The sequence below is a fragment of the Mya arenaria genome, chromosome 9, assembly GCF_026914265.1.
Source record: "Mya arenaria isolate MELC-2E11 chromosome 9, ASM2691426v1".
NCBI lineage: Eukaryota > Metazoa > Mollusca > Bivalvia > Myida > Myidae > Mya > Mya arenaria.
In genome coordinates this window covers 58,778,838-58,788,181 of record NC_069130.1, presented here as the reverse complement: position 1 = coordinate 58,788,181, position 9,344 = coordinate 58,778,838, and positions in this window count along the sequence as shown.

Genomic DNA, 9,344 nt, shown 5'->3' with positions numbered 1-9,344 from the left:
ACAGTTTAACTCTATATTGAGCACACTATGTAACACAAACGCAAGAAAGAAACATGTACTGAATTATAAAAGAACACATAAACAAGATAAATTATATTTAAATGCAATGATATGTGTGTTAAATACGTTTTTAAAGTCTATTTTGAGCTTTTTTTAGATATGTTTGTGTTTGGAATAAATAATGTGTACTTTTTTGGATGATTTCACTTGTTTTAAAAGGATTTCCGAAGGTTATTTGTGTATGTCGTTAGGCATGGTGGCTTGTGTGGCGAGCGGTTGAGATGCAGTCATCAATGTCCGGTCTGTAAAGAGACACCAACTATAAGGAGATTTTCAAATACTTTGACAGTATGGTATGTCGACTGTTAGACTCGTGTGCTCAGGGCAAATAATAAGGTCATACTAGAGGTTCATTGGTTAAAAGTCGTTGCAAATAATTTTAAACCCGGCTATGAATAGGGATATTTTCGAATAACTTGATAAAAAGTTCAGTTTGACACGACTTAGAAGACACATGTTTGTAGGTCAACGGTTAAGGCCACAGTTTATGGTCATCCTTGTAACATTGTTTGTGGTTTATTCGGGGTGTTATTTACCCTTGCAAGGGCATTTAGGACAACTTGGCACAGATGGTCGGCAAAACAAGAAGACATGCATGTCATGTGCATCACCCATGTCAGTAGGTTGAATGTCACTCTTGAGGGTCATTGGTCGCACCGCGCAGTTCTTGTCTAAACCTAGGAAAGTCGTACAGCAAAAAGTGATATCTTTGTCCATATAATAGCCTATCCACTCGTTTATTCTACCCAAACCGTATGTTGGTGCAGGTTTAAAAAACTTGTTATTGCTAGTGTCTCGAATAACGTTACGAAGCGTGCTTATCGCACGCTTGAGATTGCACATATGTATGCCATAACTGCAATTTATACAGGCTAACAATCCTACTTTGTGTTTGCTTATGAATTATTTTATGATAAAATATACTCATTTTAAATTTGGTGTGAGTTGATTGCCGATGGGGCCGTATTCAATAATAATTTTTAACTAAGTGAAATATTGCCATTTTTCTAATTTGAATTTTAAGAAAACGAACAATGTTTGTACACCAAAATATGAAAATAAGCAAGATAATAGTCTAAACAATATATGCATATGAATAAATCTGATGAAAAGTAGCGGGTAAAAATAATCGTTGTCAAAAATTATAAAATTCTCACTAAGTTCAAAATATTCACTAATATGCTTATTGAATGCGGCCCCAGGGCTTTCATTCATGTCTTATAAAGAAAATAGTTGTTGCTCTTTGACCAATGAACGATTATGAATTCTGCATTGTAACAAAAGTAGAAATGAATAAGGTGCAGTAATTTAAGCGCAGATCGCGACAAGAAAGCTAGAGTTCTTTTAATAAAAAATGAAAATATATTTTCCGAAAATCTTCGAAAACAAAAAGTCGATAAAGCATTATTCCAATATGTATCAATGTGTCGTATTGTAAAGACACACATTCAACTCGCGATGTATGTATTAAGTAACATTTTTGGTCAATTAATAAAGGGTAAAATATTCATCTGACACCAAGATATTGTAACCATGTAATGGACTTTCGTAGAAAGCAACACATTGCCCTCACGCAATGAAGTGGACGCGAAACTTCATTTTGATATGAAAATTAACTCAAGTGTATTGGTCATTTAACGGACTTCAATTTATTTTGAGTGTAGGGTATGATGTATATGTGTACTGATTATTGGGCGGATATTAATGACATTCGTACGAAATATCAATTGTTCGTTATCATAGAAAGATATCCACAAAAAATGAAATTGATGGAGCTGTGAAAGAGACATTGCGATAATTGAGATGATACAGTAATGCCCTGCAAGTTCATTAATTCTTCTTAGACAACATTTGCGGATGACTATAAGTTAAAATACGGTTTAGAAGCCATCCATATATATAAATCTCCAAAAGCATCCTGTTTCCGTATGCTCTTGAAACTATTGAATACATTCCTAATCAAGGTGAAAAGAGGTTTTTCATAGGTGTTATTACAGAGCTTTGTCCTCTTAATTAAAATATAACGGACATCGTCGGCGCCCACAGTCCACACACCGGTAACCATTTACTTCGTGATAGAGAGAGCGACATCATTTTGGTTATCAACGACGCTTTATTGAACTTTATGACAATGCCCTGTTTGTGACCTAAGCAGCAACACTCAATGTAAACACTTCCTTTAAATGAATATTACAATACAGAAAGAAAATGTTATATTACGGCAAAGTTTACACTATTTGGAAGGCAACTTCAGAAACTCATTTGTAAATGGCTTTGTATGAATAGCTGTCACATATTGAATATTTATCATTGCTTTCACTTAGTATACCTAGATTACATACCTGCGCTGGTAAACCGGGTTAAACCAACAATTTCTTTGTTCACTGACAGACTGTCAAATGGTGTCCACATCATAAACCATTGACGTCAATTTGATATCATTTTATTGTAAGTTGACTTGTAGCGTTGCATCTCGTAATCTACTGTGCTTGTCTCTGTATTTTATTGTATACATTTCTGTATTGCCAGTGTGCTGCAATCTAAAGTTATGTTGATGCCGTCCACTTTGCCGTACGGTGTATATTTTTTTTTATATTTTTGCATTAATTCAACACACGTTATCGAATTATAGCATCGCATAGTTTATGTTATATATTGCATGTACATAGTTACTATCAAGAGCCTCTTTTAAACGCCCTAAGGTTTGATGTTTAGTAAGAAATAAATAATTATATACAATAAAGTTTCATAGGTTATGTTCTTTCACATAGGCTCACGCTCATAAAAATAATTTTCCTTAAATATTACTTGACGTAATCACTTAAAACGAGTTGCTTGCAGTTGTATTAAATTCGAGTGTTTTTTTCAACACCCAAACTAGCATTCTGCAATTAAGATAAATCGAGTTTATAGATTTCTGCCAGTCAAGTGGTATGCATAATTTAACACATATATAAAGGTTAAATGCGGCGTATGCACTTATATAATAAAACAAGGCATAACGACGACATTTTCTTGCAGCGTATTCCTTATGTATTCGAATCGTTGTTGGTGTCGCTTTGTACACTTCCGTGTATGAAAACATAGCACTTGAATATGCATAATCGTTCAGTCATATTCGAGCAATGTATACGAACTGATGAAGGTCATGACAACAAATGTGAATGGGGATTATGTTTTGGTCGTACATTGTCCGTGCGCAGCTTTATTTGTCACTTTTATGATGGAGATCGACTTTGTGAGGTGTATTCTACCGTGTTATTTTACAAAAACGCATTCGTTTCATGTTTGTTTATTCAAAATAAACTCGCATGGGCGTTTGAATATATACTGATATAATAACATTTATACAAGGATTACAATGGGGACTTACGAATATTCATATAAAAACTACAGAAACTCAGTAGCCAAAAGCTTAAACATAAACCCCGTTCAAGCCAAGCAACTAAAATAGTAGCGTCGGCATTGTTTAAAAGTCACACAACATAAGAGCAATGCCTGACAGACAGACAACGAAATGCAAAGACATCGAACATATTTTTTTACTAATATTGATTTTCTTTTATATGTGAAAGCTGTGCTCTCCGCGTTGAGACGATCAGTTACAACCGGATAAATTTCTACTAGTGCTTAAACCAGTTTGCAAGTTCTCAACCTTATATTTGTTCAACATTTATCAATAGGGGGAACTTATGAAAAAGAAACCCGCTCAATTCTGTATAAATATATTCAAACAAATATCGACTAATATTTAAGCTACAAATATTCAACGTCTAGGTTCAAACATAAAACTAGTAATTCCAACTCGTATCCAAAAAGTACGATGCAAAACACACAGCATTCGAAACAGCTGGGTCTTAACCATCGAGATAAAGTATTATCAACGAAATATGCATGCTTTAGTGCAATTTTCTTCAAAATATAACAAGTTAATCAGTATTTAGTTTTAATCTAGAAGGTTGCATTCGACATCAATACATTTTTTTCAGATTCGGATTTCACGAGGAGGTCGAGTAATTATAACCATTTGATTTTTTGATAACAACATTTATCAGGGTCTTTCTGCTATTGGTGCTTTATTTCTTTACTGGTTCGTCTCTTTGATGACGCTTGCTAGGACCTATGCTGGTGACCCTCTGATTGTTATGGAAGACAGGTTATTCGACTCGTCTCCCGCCTTAAACATAGAACGTTGAAACTGTACCGCCATATCGTACATTTTTATAACAAATAGTATTCAACTGTGGTTGTAAACTAAAATTGGTCATTTCGATAATCCGAAACGTTTATTGTTTGTGTTTCTTTAGACTTTCTTACACCAGAAAGGGATCGCTTCTTATGCTGTCATACATATATAATTCTGGCTACAGGATAATGTAGCCAGTGTTATTTCGGTACCAATTTTGTGGATTTTAGGATACCAGTCATAGTTGAATCCCGTTACCAGTCTTAACTCCTAGAATATATCCGATGACGCCAGTGCTTTATACGCTACTTCCTAAAATTTCATAACTTTTAATGGACATAAAAAAAATGAACATTTCAGTTCAATTCAATTCAAACAAAAATAAGAAAAAGACAAAACATGTGTCAAACAGATGTGTAGAAAGGCAAAGACAACATGAACAACATAAATGGCCACATATGAATGTTATCCATGTATTTGTACGGACAAAACTTATTTAATTGCTTTGAATATGTCTTTGTTATTAAATGAGTTTAAAATTGGCAAAATTGCGACTGGCTAAGAATAAGAGCACACCTGTAAGTGTATAACTTTTGAAACGAAACTTATTCTATGCAGCGTTTCAGAATAACTTATTCCTGGATTTGACCTACTGGAACGTTCTCACAATAAATACGTTCAACTGATTGTTAATGATGAGTGCATTTCTCACAAATATATTTAGAGATGAAATTACACGACGTAATTTTGACGAAAGTATGAATTTCGTATAATAATCATTTAATTGTAATGCCTGTTTCCGTTTTGGTATAGTAATTGCTTTAATTGCGAGAAATTCATCTCAGAATCAAACGTTTTACTTACCAAACACCTTTGATTTACCGCTTAGTATAACCCTATATAAAGTTAGGAGTCCATCACACGGTCCATGTATAAAATGTCATGACCGTTCAAGGTTAAAGTATTTGATGATATTGTCAATCAATGAAATGATTTCAAAGAAATGATTTCGAAACTTCTTATACTTCAGCTTAACGGAACATTTAGTCCACAAAAGTATCATTGTCCGTTTCCAAATACATACAAGCAAAGATTTGTCTTATCAATATTTAAATATACTAATTTATTTAAGCGCGAGTGTGACGAAAACTGAAAGAATCCCGCTCTTGCCCATTCCCTAAAAAGAAACAGTACTGGTGTCCATTGTGAGACCTAATGGAATTGTTCCCAAGGTGAGGATCGAATCCAAAAATTCGCATCTTGCATGATTTAAATAACTTACATATACAGTTCTGGAAATGAATGATATATGACCATAGGGTTTATCAAAGTGGCATATTGAATACAACCCTGGCAAGTCTCTTATATTTTTATAAAAAAAAAACTTATCTCACATTGTCTTGCATGATAAATACAAATTAACGGAAATTACTGCCATAGTTGTTTTCTCATATATAGAACGACATTTTTACAAGTGGGTATCCACTGAAAGTATCTATTGATACTTTTATTCTCCAACATATGTTTATAACATAATGTTTGACATTCGACATTTATTGTTTTATCCACATAATAATATCCTACCCCGCGACACTTTAAAATAGAGTATTGCTTCAGACGCTGCTAAGGTGTTGTGTATTGGAAATATGCTTGCAGTTATCATCCTTAAAATGAACAGAGACAACTATTTTATATGCATTCAGCATGTTCTAACATTGGTGGTATTCAATAGTTGTCCTTATTGGACCTAAGATTGATGTAGCTTACCGGATTTTATAGTAAAAATGACAAACCTAAATCAAATGAGGGGTATTTATTGACGAACGCTATACCGCGGGATGAATCCCTAAGACACTGTATATGAAAGGGAAAACCCCTGAGATATCTTTTGCGATGTTAACTCCTTCGACACGTTACATTGCGATGTTAACCGCTGAGACACTTTATTCCGCTCTGTTAATCTCTTACATACGCTCAATCGCAGCGCTAACCCCTGAAACAGGCTATATGCACCCATGAGAATTCTTCATCGCACAGTGTACTCCTGAGACATGCTATATCGCAAAAATAACCCTTCAAACATGACATATCAGGCGAATATCTCCTGAGACAGGCTTTATCGCTCGGTTATCTCCTGAAACAGGCTTTATCGCTCGGTTATCTCCTGAGACAGGCTTTATCGCTCGGTTATCTTCTGAGACATGCTTTATCGCGGTGTTCACCTCTTAGCCAGGTTAAATCGCGCGGTTAACCCTAAAAAGACATGCTGTATTGTAACATTTACTCGTGAGACATGCTTTAGCATGCAAATAACCCCTGAGATAGACAAATTGCGCAAATTAACCATGATATAGGCTCGGTTGACTCCTGAGACATACTTTTACGCGGGGGTTTTATATGGGGCTTTATAGCAGAGTTAACCCTCAAGACAAGCTTTATCGCAGGATTGATCTCTGATACACGCTATGACGCGAAGTAAGTCATTGTGACACATTATAACGTGGCGTGAACCGCTGAAACATGTATTAGAGCAGAATTTGCTCTTGAGACACGCTTTAGCAAGATATACTAACCATTTAGACATTTGAATTTTCAGTCGCTTTTTTGTACTTTATCACGTTAGTTTTTTTTATATATTGGCTTGATAACATGCTCTGTTAGGTTATCGATCTCATTCAAGAGCATAAAACCATAATTACGTATGGTCGTTTTCGAATTACGGATCAAGGGACGAGGCGTGGTTAGCATTGTACTTTTAACAAATGGAAATAAACAGAGACAACTACTTTTGTAGCGTATAATTAAATGATAACTTGGACAATTACTTTTTTTATTGTATTGCTTTTTCCTCATAAATCATTTGACATTTCGTGGATTGTGCCCTTGACACACGCTTTATCATGATGAAACTTTCGGGTTTTTTTTTCCATTTATCCAGATTGGATATTCATTCAGGTAAGAATCATCAAAGATTCCTATTTGCCATTCTGGGATCAAAGCTATTGAATGAAAGCTGCAGCTTTAAATTGAAATCATCAAGTTATTATTTATCGGCATTAAATTGCAGATGGTTCACGAATATAACATTTGCGCAACTCTTTAATATTTCATGTTGTTAATCATGAACTGAGAACTAGAAACCAACACTAACAAGCACCAGTTAGGCAATAAGAACACAAATATTGACACGTGACATATGGTTATGAAATTTCATAGCCATGTTAAGATATCATTGTATATGATTTAGTGTTGCAACAGTGCTTAAAGTTACGTAAGCATGTGTATCGTATATTATATACTCATTCGTTTACATTCGTACTTGATCATTAATTTAGTGAAGTCAACTGGTCCGTGGTATGAAAAACATAATAAAACCATTCGGTCAATTGGCAAGTCTTGCAAAAGTAACTAAAAGACCAATCACCATAATCGCTGGTTCCTTACGTATCTCAATTCAATTCAACACAATCTAACATGAATTAAGCTAACTTACATATAAACCAGACTCACAGAAAACAACAACTATATCTATAAAGCAACCCACAAGCTGCATCATAACTATTTAATTGCGGGCTTGCAAACGTTAACTGCGTCAATAGTCGTTATTTAAAGATCGTATATCCTATAATATTTCAAATAATTTATTATATTGTATTAATAGTACTCGAAGTTATGACTTTTTGATATATTCGGCTTTGAAACGTACATCTTTATAACTTTGGGTAACTTCAATAACATGGGAAATTAAGTTGTATAGTTTAAACAATTAACGATAAACCTCCGCTCCAATGCCCAGCATGATACGATATTAATCGAAGATCATTTAGCATAAACAACTTAATGTCTGTAAGTTTGATAAGAACTAAACATAAATCGTGAAAAGTGAAATGGTGTTATTAGGTTCTTTGAATAATAAACATCCCAATCAGATCTGTATTACAATATAAATCATTGTCTTAGTTGTTATTTGAAAATGTGTAAGATGATAAATAATAGATAATAATAACTCATTTCAAAATGCGTAGTTAACTTCAAAATAAAACATGTTTTGACGACCTAAACATATGATTTACTTATTTACTCTAAACAACAGTGATAGCGTTAAGCATAACCGTTTTTATTATTAATATGCCTTATGTTTGCAGTGTTTGCTTTCTGGCAAACCTATGATCCCTATAAAAAGTAACTAAATTAATCGAAACAATAGCGCAATGCTATAACATTTGCTCATTGCGATGAAATGAAATATTCATACTCTTATAAACATAAAACTCTTTTGATTTGTAGCCTATTGAACCAACCACATTGTACATATGTATTGTTAAGTGTACCATTGTATTGCAACTTAAGTCCTTATTATTTCAATAGTCAGATACTGTACATTTAAACATAAACTGTTATGTATGTATTTACGAATAACATTCAATGTTAACTGTGCAGTAAATGCAAGTTTATGTAATTGTTTGCAGTCAATAACACATCAACACTCAACACCAAAGACGCTCAAAGACCTGGTATCAATTACAAATAGGTGAAATCGTAATTAATATTGAATGACATTCCTTATAAAGATATAAGTTCAGCACAACACTTTAAGCAACATTTTAGTGTACGTAGGTATTGAAAATATTAAACCACGTCCGTATGGTTGCTTATGATATCACTGTTTTATTGCACCACATCGTATCAAACATTTGTTGGAAACATTTACAGGCAATTCCGTCTTCAAAAATGATGTAGAACAAAACAACATCTGTTGTCTACACATTGCATTTGTTTGATGTATTTGTACTATATGTATGCTTTAATTCGTTCGATTACAAATTGTGTCCTTGTTATCATTCCTGTGGCCATGTTTGAATTGGCCATTAAATGATCAAAGGTAACACGATTGACATTGTGTAATCAAAAATACTACAAAGTATTCGTATTATCAATTCAACAGAGACAAACACTAGCAGAAAATACATATATAAAAAAAGTCATGTTGTGTTTTTCATTTTATTCTATTTGCAATACTTTGTCAACTACTAGTGTGATTACGTCTAATCCTTTTTTAACATAAATGAGGAAACGTTATGTAATATCGTATATTTCC